A 12,722-nucleotide genomic window follows, 5' to 3' on the forward strand; every position below is an offset into this window, starting at 1 on the left:
TATTTGTTTCAATCTTTAATATAATTGCCACCAATGGAGAGTGAGATAATTTAATTTCAAACTGCATTAGTTTTTACTGCTCAGAGCACAGACTGTGGAGTTTTAAAAGGTATTCTTTAAGGAATCAGTTTGATATTAAATTCCATTTTATTTTGTATAAATGAAAAATTGAACATACCGGGAAATTCAGATTTAAAGCTGATATTTTGTTCATAATTTGGGGATTAATATGGAACACCCTCACCACCACTTTTCTGCATTGAAAAGAAGCTCAACTAGTATTATATTTAAGCCTTTCCCCATAGTTTAAGAAATCCAAATACAAGCATATACAGAAAGTGTTTGAGAAGCTGAAAGTTAAATGGATCACTCTATATATGCACCATGCTGAGTGAGACATAAAATTAAATTAAATTCACAAACAGAAAAAAATTCCAGCTTTCAGTTGCTAGTTCTCCTCAGCTCCAATGCTACAAATAGAGATAAAAAAAATTACACTGAACTACGAAGGCTTGAGTTTTCTTGATGACAAAGCAAAGTTTCTAAGTATAATATCATATGACAGATGAACTATTTAAAAGGGGGCAAAAGGAAGAAAATCTTAAAAATCTTTGCTCAAGCATTATGCTTATTTTATGGCATGCATTTGTTTCTAAGAGTTAATATAAGTACATAGAATGCGATTTATTCTTCCTTTTGTAAAAATAAACAAATAAATAAAAGTAATATAAGGTAAATGCTCTTGTGCTACTTGGCCCATGCCATCATATAGGGTTTATTGCTAATTCTATTTGAATGTGTGTTGCAAATGGAGTCTTATTAAATCTGTGGCTTTGAGTCTCATGATTACTTCTTCACAATTTACTCCATATGCCATACTGCATGTGTAACTCTTACTCCATTAAAAGCCTTTATTTTTCTGGCTTCTCAATGACCCCATTACTTTCCAGGGAATCCGAGCCAGTTTGGTTTACAGGAATGTCATCTCAGCAGAAAACTTCTCTGTATAGATATTTGCCTGGTCCAGAAGCTGTATGGCCGTGGCTGGGTTCCTGCATCTTTGGGGTCAGCAGCAACCCACCTTCCTGTTGCCCAAGCCCTCTCCTGGCTCTCCACATGATATATTTGGCCAGTTTCTCTTGCTGTGGAGAAAGAAGCAAGCCATAGTTACTTTAACCACCAGCAATTAGACTCAGGGTATCAGGAATTTGCTTCCCTCTTAAAAAAAAGAAAAAGCAATAGTACCCCCAGAAAGGTATGGAGAAACTGTTCAAAAGAAAAGAGCGTGGAGCCAGTCTGGATGCGCTACAGTCCTAAAGTAATGCTCAGTTTGACTCCATTCTGCTGAGGGAATTTAAGGCTTCTCAAACTCTGGATGTAGCAGAAATCGAACAAAAGTCAAAAGAGTGCGATTATACTTGGTAATTTTGAAATAGACCTGAATAGAAAAGTCCACCATCTCTGAGCTTTCTTGCTTCCTCTTACTAATATGAGAATCACTCCAATGACTAAGGATGTGATCTCTAGAGAAGGGAACAGGGTATGATATTAAGTATCAACGTAGTAGACAGAAACACATTTTCCTACCTCTCATGTGTTAATAAAGTTCATAACACAAAATGCCTCAGTTCGTGTACAGGGTTGGGTGATGAGACAGGGAGTTCAGCACAGCCTGTGTTCTTCCAAGTCTGCCTCACAGGCCTGCCTGTGGAAAGTATCACTTGGATTTCTCTACTCAAATTCTTTTGTCATTTTAATTCCTTTGGGAGGTAGTATCAGAGGTAGATCACACTAAACACCATCCTAAATCACTGTGATATTCTGTGTGGCCTCACCTTTCTATCATCTGAGCACGTCTCTGAACGGTAGCAGAATATGCCACCCCAAAATATGTCACCTTGGCATATTGATCATTTTGAGCTAAAGGCACTTGAAAGACAGCAAATGTAAGGAGAGGCTTTCTCTGAACTCCCCTTATCTGCCTAAAGAAGATCCTCCAAAAGAAACTCAATTGTCATAAATCCCCTCCCTGGGAGTTTCATCAACCAGAGAAGATCGACTCATCATAGGAGAGATGACTAGAAGTCAACGCCATACCCAGATCAACTTGGTCACAATCATAACTCCCATTTGTTCTTCTAAGGGCATCTGAGGCCATCTGTTCTTCATCTTGCCTAAAAATCATTCACTCTCTTTTAAGATGTCTACCAGAAAGAAAGACCTGGCCACCCACTTCCAAAGAAATTGTCCATGAACACCCTGTGAGTAGGAGCATTGTCTGATATAGCACGGGAAGTTGAGAAGATGCCACAAAAAAGACTGGGCAGGGTTCCTGGCGGCCCGAATCAACTCCATAGCAGGAGCAACAACAAAAGAGGCCTGTATCTTCCCTTTTCTTTTCCTAGTAAAATGGTATTTAATCCTGAATTCTAAGCCGCCTCGGGGAGTTATTCATTTTCCTCTGGGCATCCCCCATGTATACATAGATATACATGCTAATAAACTTGTTTGTTTTTCTCTTGTTAATCTGTCTTTTATTACAGTGGTCTCAGCTAAGAACTCAGAAGAAGAGACTGAAAATTATTTTTCCTCTCCTACATCCCTATCGCCACTTTCTCAAACCAGAACGCCTGTCAGCCTCTGTGACATCTTACTGCACTCCCTTGCCACTGCTCGTCAATGTTGATTTTCCTCTCTGTCCTCTCCATTGAAAAAACAGAGGTTGAGAAAAGGGCTTTGAACTGAACTAGGCTGAAACCCCAACACAACCATTTATCAGCTATAATGTGACCCAGGGTCAGATAGTGAATGTCTCTGAGACTTAATTTCCTGCTCAGTTAAATACTTGCCTCATCCTCTGGTTGAGAAGATTGGCTGAGCTGATATAGGGAAAACATCAGCCAGTGACTGGCACAGTCACTGGTATAGACTAACTTGATTCGTGGTACTGATGATAGTGAAAATTAGGAGCAGGTAGAAGATAATCAGAACAGTAATCATCAGCATTGTTATTTATCAAATAAATTTAAATATCTCTTAATACCAGACTGTTTCCTATCAGGCATAAGAATATCCAAATATGATCTAGAAAAATACACAGGCACAACATTAGAAGATAAGAGGTATGAAATTTAAAATCAGGAAATATGTTTCGAGGACTTTTTCTTACCACAATGGTTCTTTAAAAGATGCTGTCTCGAGAGATGAAAATACACATGTACTAATGTGAAGCTGTAGAAATATTCTCTTTACGATTTGTATTTGAAACATTTTAATTATTATTACACATGCTTTGGCTAAAATGTGCCAGTACATTTGAGAGAGTAGTTTATTCTTTTCTCATATTGTCTGTATTTTAATATGTCAAAACATACTCATAATTTTATCTTATCACCTCTCTGGATTGCAAAATATTTTCTGTCTCAGATTTTGAGGAATTAGTATTCATAGCTTTTCATCCTTACATAGAGCATTTAAAGAATTTAGGTATTTATTTTATATCTTTTCTGATAGAAATTTGTGTTTTGGGAATTTGGAGAATAGAGAATGTGCCTTTCCTCTTAGTTTTAAATTGTCCTAAGAAATCAAGGAGACCATGAAGAACAAGTAAAATTAGAATGTGTAGGGCCGGCCCCGTGGCTTAGCGGTTAAGTGCGCGCGCTCTGCTGCTGGCGGCCCGGGTTCAGATCCTGGGCGCGCACCGACGCACCGCTTCTCCGGCCATGCTGAGGCCGCGTCCCACATACAGCAACTAGAAGGATGTGCAACTATGACATACAACTATCTACTGGGGCTTTGGGGGGAAAAATAATAAATAAATAAAACCTTTAAAAAAAAAAAAAAAAAGAATGTGTAGAAGTCAGTAAGGGGGTATTTTTTGGAAGAAAATTGATCAAGAATAGGTACATAGACCAAAATCTTGGAGTATTGCCTTAGCAAATGGACATTTGATTAGTGCAAAAGAAGCCAACTCCAAGTGGCTTACCCTAAAAGGAAAAGCTTAGTGAAAGAATGCAGGAGTATCATATCAAAGCCATTGCCAACAGTGTATCTAAGCTTCACCAGAACCTGGAACAAGTACTTGAATGTCAATGAGAAGATAAGCAGTTGCTCTTTCCTCTGCCTCTGTCTAAGGTAAAACAGAGAATCTCTGATTCTCTATGTGTCATCTTTTAATTTTCTCCCTCTGCTTATGTATGTCAGTTTTTTCTGCTCTGCTTATATTTGGTTTATTAAGACTGTCTCAAAATGGTGCCTCCAGTCTCCTTCAGCTTGAGTTCACTTATTCTCTGTCTCAATTTGGGGAGAGAATAGAATTGACTCAGTTTCAACCATGATTTGTTCAATCATCTGTGGCTTCAGGGAGGGATAATATGGTGTATAGGTCTTCAAGGCCCCATTTCTGTGAGATGTGCAATACACATAGTACAGGATATATCTTCAACACATATGAAGAGAAACAGGTATGAATTCACTTTGACTAGAGGAAAATATTTCTAAACGAGAATATTGATGTAAGTAAGGGTACATTAGTTAAACAATATTAGATGACGTAACCAGTAAACCTTAAAATCTCCATGACTTAACCAAATAGAAATGTACTTCTGACTCATGTAAAATTCAATTGATAGATATGTTGGCGGTGTAGAGAGTTTGTCTGCTCCACATTCAGCCGTATAGTCTAATGGAGGCGCTGCCATCTTTAATATGAAGCTTCCAATATTGTCCTAGGTTTTGACATTCAGCCAAGACAGGAGAAGACCACGGAGAATCATGTGTTGGATTTTGTCAAGGACCAGTCCTGAAAGTGAGGTGCGTCATTATGGTTCAATTCCCATTTACTATTACTTGGTTACATATACACACCTAACTTTAAGGATGGCTGAAAAATGCAATATAGAGTCCAGGCAAAAAAATATTTGGAGCTTTGACAACCAGTCTAAAAACGTTAGACATCATTCTTTTGTTAATGTGGAATTATGGAACATTTTTGAGTTAGTAAAGTGAATCTGAACAGTGGTTCAACTGACGTAATTTGATTTCTCTGTATGACATAGATTAGAAGTGGAAGATTAGTGATTTAAATGTACAAAAATCAGGGTAAAAGTTTGCAATGCAAGATTTATATGGAAGTAATTTCAAGATATAGGAAAGTAGTAAGACATGGAGACCAACGTCTTCTTTATCCATTCAAGAATGATTTACTGAATATTTACTCTGTGCCAGAGCCTGGGCTATATTCTAGGAATACAGTGGTTTGCTCTTCATGTTACATAAAGCTGTAGTCTACTGGGGTTGGGGGGTGGAGATCAAATTTAAATTAACTTACTAACACTGTACCTAAGAATTGTGACCAATATTATAAAAAGGATAGAAATCTATGAATCAGTATAACAGACTAGCCAAGGTCTCTTGGCTAGTGAAATTTAAGTTACACGTGTATGTGTGTGTGTGCACATGCTTACATGACTCAGAAGATGCTTATGATATTGCAGATAGGGAATTCAGAAAAAAAAGGGAAAAGTTTACCCAAAAAGACTCTGTGGGGTGGATATGGTGATGAATGCAGATATGGAGCTACCAATTTGTAGGATGTCAGCTAATATCCAGGTGCCTATATCTATTAGTTGGCTATAAATGAGGAGCAGGGAATAATGGTAGAAATTCAAAGAAAATCAGATTTATAGATGCAGACACCTCTGATGTAATGTCAATTATCTTAGTGCCACTTTTGATAGGATCCAGTTCTCCCTTGGATCCTGCACAAGGATATTTCTTACAAAATATTGTCATGCATGTTTTTATTTTGCTTTCAAAAATGTATGTTTCTTTCTCTTAATTTAGGTATGATGCTGCATTGCAATTAAATGTTTAGGTGGTTGAAGTGCCCTCTGGATTATTACTTCCTTGAGACAGTGCATATTTATTCATCCTTTTCCCCCCATGATTTTCACAGAACCAGAAACAGAGCAGGTGCTCAATAAATATTTGATGAATGGGAGGCAATAAAGAAATGAATGATGAATGGGTACTGTGTATGTGGAGATGCACAAAGTTCTCGGAGCATGGAAAACAGAAGGTGCAAATCGTGGAGGCATGAGAAAGCCTCCATGATGTGCAGCAAGAGCAAAGTGTGAGTGTGTAAATGTGATGAGAGACAAACCAGGACAGATGAATTAAGGCCACACAATGCAAAGCCCTTAATGCCTAATTAAGCAATTTAGACTTTATCCTGGAGGAAATAAGAAGTCATTACAATGTTTCGTAGCTGTGAGTAGCTGAAGAAAAATATGGAATGCAACCATACAGAACAACTAGTGACTGGGGGGACAAAAAGCTATTTTTACATTTCAGATGAAGAATAGTGATGAGGAACTAAAGCATACTCTGTGTCTCTGTGGGAAAACAAAATTTCAGTTTCTAGAAGATTCTTTAAACAATCAGAACCTAATAAAGCTGGGGAAATGATTCCAGAAGGCAAAATTATTAATCTTGTGCTTGTGATTAATGTGGTGGTCTTTCTTTGAATACCTGTACAACTTTCCAGATAAATTTATAAAGTGTGATATATATATGTATGATATAGATATATACATATATGTATATGTATATAGATACATATATAACATATTTGTGAGAGGCAGAAAGAGATAAAGGCATCATGAAGTTTTGAAAGGAGATCTATAGATGTTTTTCCAGAGAATCATGAGCAGACTTCCCCATCAGACGTGATGCTGCAGAATACTGGGTCCCGTAGTGGAAACTTGATCAAGGAACTCTGATGACAATACATCAACATCATAAAAGCAGCCAAAGACTATACAGAAAAGAATAAGTGTGGCTGTGTTCCAAGAAAATTTTATTTTCAAAAACTACTGGTTGGCCAAATTTGGTTTTGGGATCATAGTTTGCCAACTCCTGATCTGGCACCTTGTTATTGTAAGAAGCAGTGTATGAGCAATGTAGGTCAACACCGTGAAGAATAATAAAATCTCCACCAAAGCTACCTCAGAATTCTATTGCATATCATGCAATGCTATTATTCATAGATTATTATCTGGAACTGAGGGGGAAAAATGTCAAAGTGTTACAACAGTTTTCCTTTTGGATGAGGCACATATTGAAAATTATTCTTTGATGTTCACAAGGTCAGTAGCCTTAGAGACCTCATGCTGGGAATCTTAAGGACCTGATATTGAGAATAAATCCCCTCAGATTATACCAATCTGAAATATCTGCTTAAACGATCAGCAACTTCTTTTATTAGACTATCAGGCTGTCTTCATCAACACAAGCTGCTATAACAAGATACCATAGAATGGATGGTTTAAACAACAGAAATTTATTTCTCTCGGTTCTGGAGACTGAGAAGTCCCAGATCAAGGTGCTGGCTGATTTGGTTCCTGGTGAGACCCCTATTCTTAGTCTTCTGATGGTCTTCTTGTCCTTGTATCTTCACATGGTGAGGAGAAAGAGAGAGGAAGCACGCTGTTTCTTCTCTCTTTATAAGGAGACTGATCTCATCATAAAGGCTCTGCCATCATAATCTAATTATTTCCCAAAGGCTCCATCACTAAATACCATCACATTGGGGATTAGGGTTTTAACACATGAATTTTGGGGTGACACAAACCCATAGCATAGGTCAAAGCAAACTTGGCAACTGAAGTCATTGCCAAGTCTTCATAGTTATTTTCTCAGCCACCATGTCACTCTAAACAGCTCCCTCCCCATCCAGAACCTAGGATAGTATACTGACCATTTAATTCTTTGATGACTGAAGAAATGTTTTTAGGCTCTGCCTCCTTGCCTCCATTCTGTTTCCTCTCATACCGTTTCCATTGTGCTTCCTTTCACTTGGATTCCACCCCTCTACCAAGACCCTTGATTCTAAAACCTTATGTGGCATTTAAGTTTCACTCCATGATGCAATTTTTCCAATAATCTTCTCCTTTGTCCTCTGTCATTTGAGGACCTGTCTCTGCTCATTGTGGCGCCCAATTGAAGGTCCCAGAATTTCATCCTGAGCCAGACACACTGGTCCTCGTGGGGAGTTCAGAGGTTTATATGTATAGCATTTATTTGAAGAATAGTTTATAATAATTATAATAAAAATATTACAATAAAATAAAAACAAGTGTAATTAAATATTTACTTTGTGTTTAATATGTGTACATGAACCTTGTTTTCATTCTTTTAGAAATAGTCTTTTGGTTTATTTTTCTTATTTTATTCCTTACATTATATATATTTATGTATGTACACATGTACACAAACACATAGTTATATACTAATATAATTATGTCCCCAAGCATTCTCTATTTAAGAAGGAAAGCTTACCTTACTACTGGGTATTAAGAAGCCTCTCTAATCTATTTACTGTGACATTTTGACTTCTTTCTTATGAATTCTGGAGTTTTCTGAGAGTTCATTCAAGGTCATATAATATTTAATTTTTAATCAGTTATTTAGACCCAAGATTGACAGTTTTCAAAATCAACACCTAACACTCCTTCTGGAAGTTGTACCTGTGTTTTCTGCATCTCTTTCCATCACTTTCTTTTATTATCCTGAAGAAAAAGTATTATTTTTTATTTTATGACAGCTCAGCCGCTTCTATCAAAGAATAATCTTTGTCATTTCTCACCACCTATCTTCTTCTTTGCTGATCTCCTGCTCCCTCTGAACCAGAAACATTCCTTAGATTTATGTACACTTCCTGCACAATGTTCTTTTTATTTTGTTGCTTAGATCTTTACTCATTTTGGTTCTAGTTTCTTTCGTTCCATTTTGGATTTTTTCCAATCTCCCAGTCTTTGAAGTTTCAGTCTGTCTATTAGTCTTTTTTCTATATGTGCTCTTTATTCACTCATAGACTAGCCTAACCCATTCATTTCTCTTCCTGAATAGAGAGAATTCGAATAGATGATTTTTTTTCAATGTACGTTTTTCTCATATAGTCCTCCAATACTGAATAATTAAACTTTCATTTACTGAGGGCTTACTACGTGTTAGACAGGATATATAAAACAAGGTTAATTAATTCTCACAAGAACTATAAAATTGATATAATTCTACAGATGAGTAAATAGAAGCTCAGATGGATTAATTAAGAGGTCAAAGTTTATACAACAGGTCTTGGATTTATTCTCCAAATATTTACTGAGCTATTTCCAAATTCCAGGCCCTGGACCATATGTTAGGAATGCAACAGAAAATATGACTATTGATATTCATGCTCTCATGGAGCATTATGCAGGACATTATCAGAATATAAGTAAATGTGTAAGCACATAAAAAATAAAAAAGTTTTAAACATATAAATATATGTGATGATATATGCAATGAAGGAAATGAATATGTATTTTGATAAAACATAGCTGGATATTAGGTGGTTGGAATAGACTTCACTGAAGAGAAGACATTTTAGCAGAGATTTAAAAAGGCAGAAGTTAGTTATTAGAAGTGAGGTGAGAAGAGCATTCCAAGCCCAGGAATGTGAATAAGGCATGGCTATATGGTAGGAAAAGTTGTAGATGTGTTCAAGAAACAAAATATATCCAATATTGCTAGCGTGTAAGGGGCATGAGATGAGATGGAGAGGTAGGACTGTCGTGCTCCAAAGCATATATTCTTTCACCTCTCTCTCAGAAGTCAGGGTCATTTTCTTGACACAGAAATAAAATAGCACTTCACACTCCATACCATTTATTGGCGCTTATTATTATGTCAACATTGAAGTGTCTCGGGTCTCAGTCCTGGTTACTCTTATCTAACTATATTCACTCCCTTGGTGAACTCATTAAATCTTAAGGCTTTAAATACACATACATCCTGATGGCTCCCCAATGTTACCTATAGCCTGGACCTCTCCTCTGAACTCCTGAAATGTATATCCCAATATGTACTAGACATCTCCACTTGGATGCTTAATAAACACTTTAACACAGCGTGAAAAGAGTGAACTCCATCAGCAGACTTCTTACGGGGTCTGGGATTTGATTTTACCCCCATTTACAAGCTAAGAAGTTAACCTGTACTGTTTCACGGATGCTGTCAGAAGACGCAAAACTCCTGGGTGAGAGACAAAGGACTTTATGACTCACAACACCACAAACAGCATGAGCATCAACATATTTGTGTTGTTTGCCCCCAGGTCCTATGATGTGGAGGGAGCCAGGTAGATGCTGTACATGCAGTGAAGTTTTATTGCTGATGAGGGACTCTGACTTTGCATAATCCACTACTTTTATAGCAAGCAGTAGGCAAGTTTGCTCTCTGCCACAGAAGACGTTTCCTCATCTTTCAAGGTTGCTGTCTACCAATGCAACCCTGAGAAATGGCCCAGACAAGGAGTATTCAAGCCCTGGCATTCTTGATATACCAGGAGTGATGAGTAAGAGTTCAAGAAACCCATGGAGGACTGTCTCACCCAATATTTCCATAAAATGCATGTGAGACGGTTGGCATCACGGAGGCAAGTGGAGAAGGGCGTAAGTCTCAAAGCTGCTACTGTAGCCTTTGACAATAAGGGTAGTATAGTGGCACTGGTGCTCAGGTCAAAAAATGTCAGCAATGAACTTGGCTTGATTTATCTCCTCATCCTCAACCCTGTAGGCTGATGGCTGCGTGGGATAGAAAAGCTAGGTACCTGGGCCAAAGTCTGGGTAGTTCCCAGATTTCTCCCCTCGTAGCACATCCCATAGTTGCTAAATTCTCTCTAATACAGCTATTTCTTTGAGTTCTACCTCACCTCACATAAGAGAGAAGGAGAAGAATGGACACCATTACCCAGGCTATCATCCCAAGAATACAGACTTCCCCACCCATACCTTGTTTGATCTTCAGGTAGCCTCTCATCATGGGTGGACATGAGTGGTGGCTTCCAATCCAATCAGTTATATTAGCCTTTGCAGCCTCTCTTCTTCTGAAAAATAAAAGCTACAAGCCCCCTCATCTTTTGTTCCTCTTAAGATCATCATGTGAACAAAGCATCATTTGTGCTATCTCCGGTTGAGGACTCCATACCCACTTCCACCGTCAAATCACGTAACAATGTCCAAGATATGGGTGCCAGCATGGGCTCGTCCCATCTGGCTAATGGGCAGAGTTGTGGAGATCCCTAGCTCTGCTGCTGCACGTGGGTCCCCCAGTCACAGCCTGGTCCACTTCTAGCTTTCTGTAGCTCTCCTACACTCAGAGACTCTACTATCACTATTTTCCCTGACCCCACCTTGTGAAATGGGCTTACTAGCTTCCCCTTACGCCAGTTTCCTGATCACACTACAGATGGCCCCCTAATATACCTGTATTGACTTGTTTAGTTTGTTTATAGCCCATCTCCTCCATTAAAATCTAACTCTCTGAAGGAAATTTCTTTTTGTATTATATATTCATTCATACCTCTAGAACCTAGGACAGTACCTCAAACATAATCAATACTCACATTATCATATACAGAATGAATGGATATATGTCACTATTCATTTGTGCATCTGCTACCTTCGCCACTAGAATGTATTCTTTGTTAGAGTAGGGAATTGGATGATCTTTTTTACTGCTGTATTCCCTATGCCTAAAAACAGTAATAAATCATTGATTTTCCATAAGTGTACACTGAGTAAATTTATTGAATGATCTAATGAAATAAGTTGTAGCTAAATAATTTCTCTACATAATGAAATGTAATGCTTAAGTCTCACTTAGGCATTTTACTAGTCACTTAAAAAATTAAGTTTATTTTGGAAGATGTGACTCATTTATTGATTTAGCAGGAATTTATTGAATACTTGTTATTTGCAGGCCTTTTATTAAGGGTTCCTCTTTCACAGTGTTTAGTAGAGTTTATTAAAAAACTAATTCAGAGAATGCCTGTTGAGTGTGACAGCAACTGCTGGCTACTTGCCAAAACCTATATCTTCTTCTTCTTAGGCTCACACATGTCATTCACCAGCTCTCCAGCAATTAAATGTGGCACCGGAAGGGTTTTCTGACCAGTGGAAGGTGAGCTAAAGAGACATGTGCCACTTAAGGCCTTGGTCTATAAAATTCTTCCATGTACAACTCCATTTTCTTTTTTCCCTCCAGCTATCAAGCTGGGGACAACCTCCAGGACAATTTTGGAAGCTGCACACAGAAGATGACAGAGCCTCATTCAGATTTGGGCCCTGAATGATTACAAGAAGGAGAGCTCCTTGGCCAAACTATGCCCTTCTTAGAACCGTCCTTAGAACTTGTTTTTGGTTCAAGCCATTAGATATTTTGAGAGTCATTTTTTAAAACAATTTAGTGTACCTTAACTCATTGAAGGAATAGGTTTATGTTTATTTGCTGTAAAAAAGTGAATACTTTTAGGAATATTTTTCTTTCTAAATAAAAGAGTAGAAACTCAACATTTGGTATCTCTTATTTTCTACGGCCGTAATAAGGGTGAATGCACGCAGGATAATAAAATTTATTCTGTTGGATTTGCCCCCACAAGTAACTCAAATGATTCTCACAGAAGCTCTTCTGTACAATTTCACTCAACCTTTTCTGGAGAGTCTCCAGAGGTTGTGTCTCCTACTCATGGGAAGTTATGTTGACTCTATCACATGTTGACTCTCACTTCCTTCCTCTCTTCCTCTGACAACTGTGGGTAGTGTTTCTTGGATGGGCCTCCACAGGCCCCAGTCTTGTGAAGGATTCTACACAGCAGCCTCTGGCACTTGCGCCGAAGACTT

At 37.9% G+C, this 12,722-nt stretch overlaps 1 long non-coding RNA gene across 1 annotated transcript; it reads left to right on the plus strand.

The window, feature by feature from the left end:
• The first annotated feature begins 4,729 nt into the window (after positions 1 to 4,729).
• LOC147913903 (uncharacterized) lies at positions 4,730 to 12,265 on the plus strand. Its single transcript, XR_015556021.1, has 3 exons — positions 4,730 to 4,812; positions 11,932 to 12,003; positions 12,088 to 12,265. It is a non-coding gene; the product is annotated as an uncharacterized LOC147913903 (long non-coding RNA).
• The last annotated feature ends 457 nt before the right edge of the window (positions 12,266 to 12,722 follow it).

This window comes from Ceratotherium simum, chromosome 24 (genome assembly GCF_057802395.1).
Source record: "Ceratotherium simum simum isolate JZ-2026a chromosome 24, ASM5780239v1, whole genome shotgun sequence".
Lineage (NCBI taxonomy): Eukaryota > Metazoa > Chordata > Mammalia > Perissodactyla > Rhinocerotidae > Ceratotherium > Ceratotherium simum.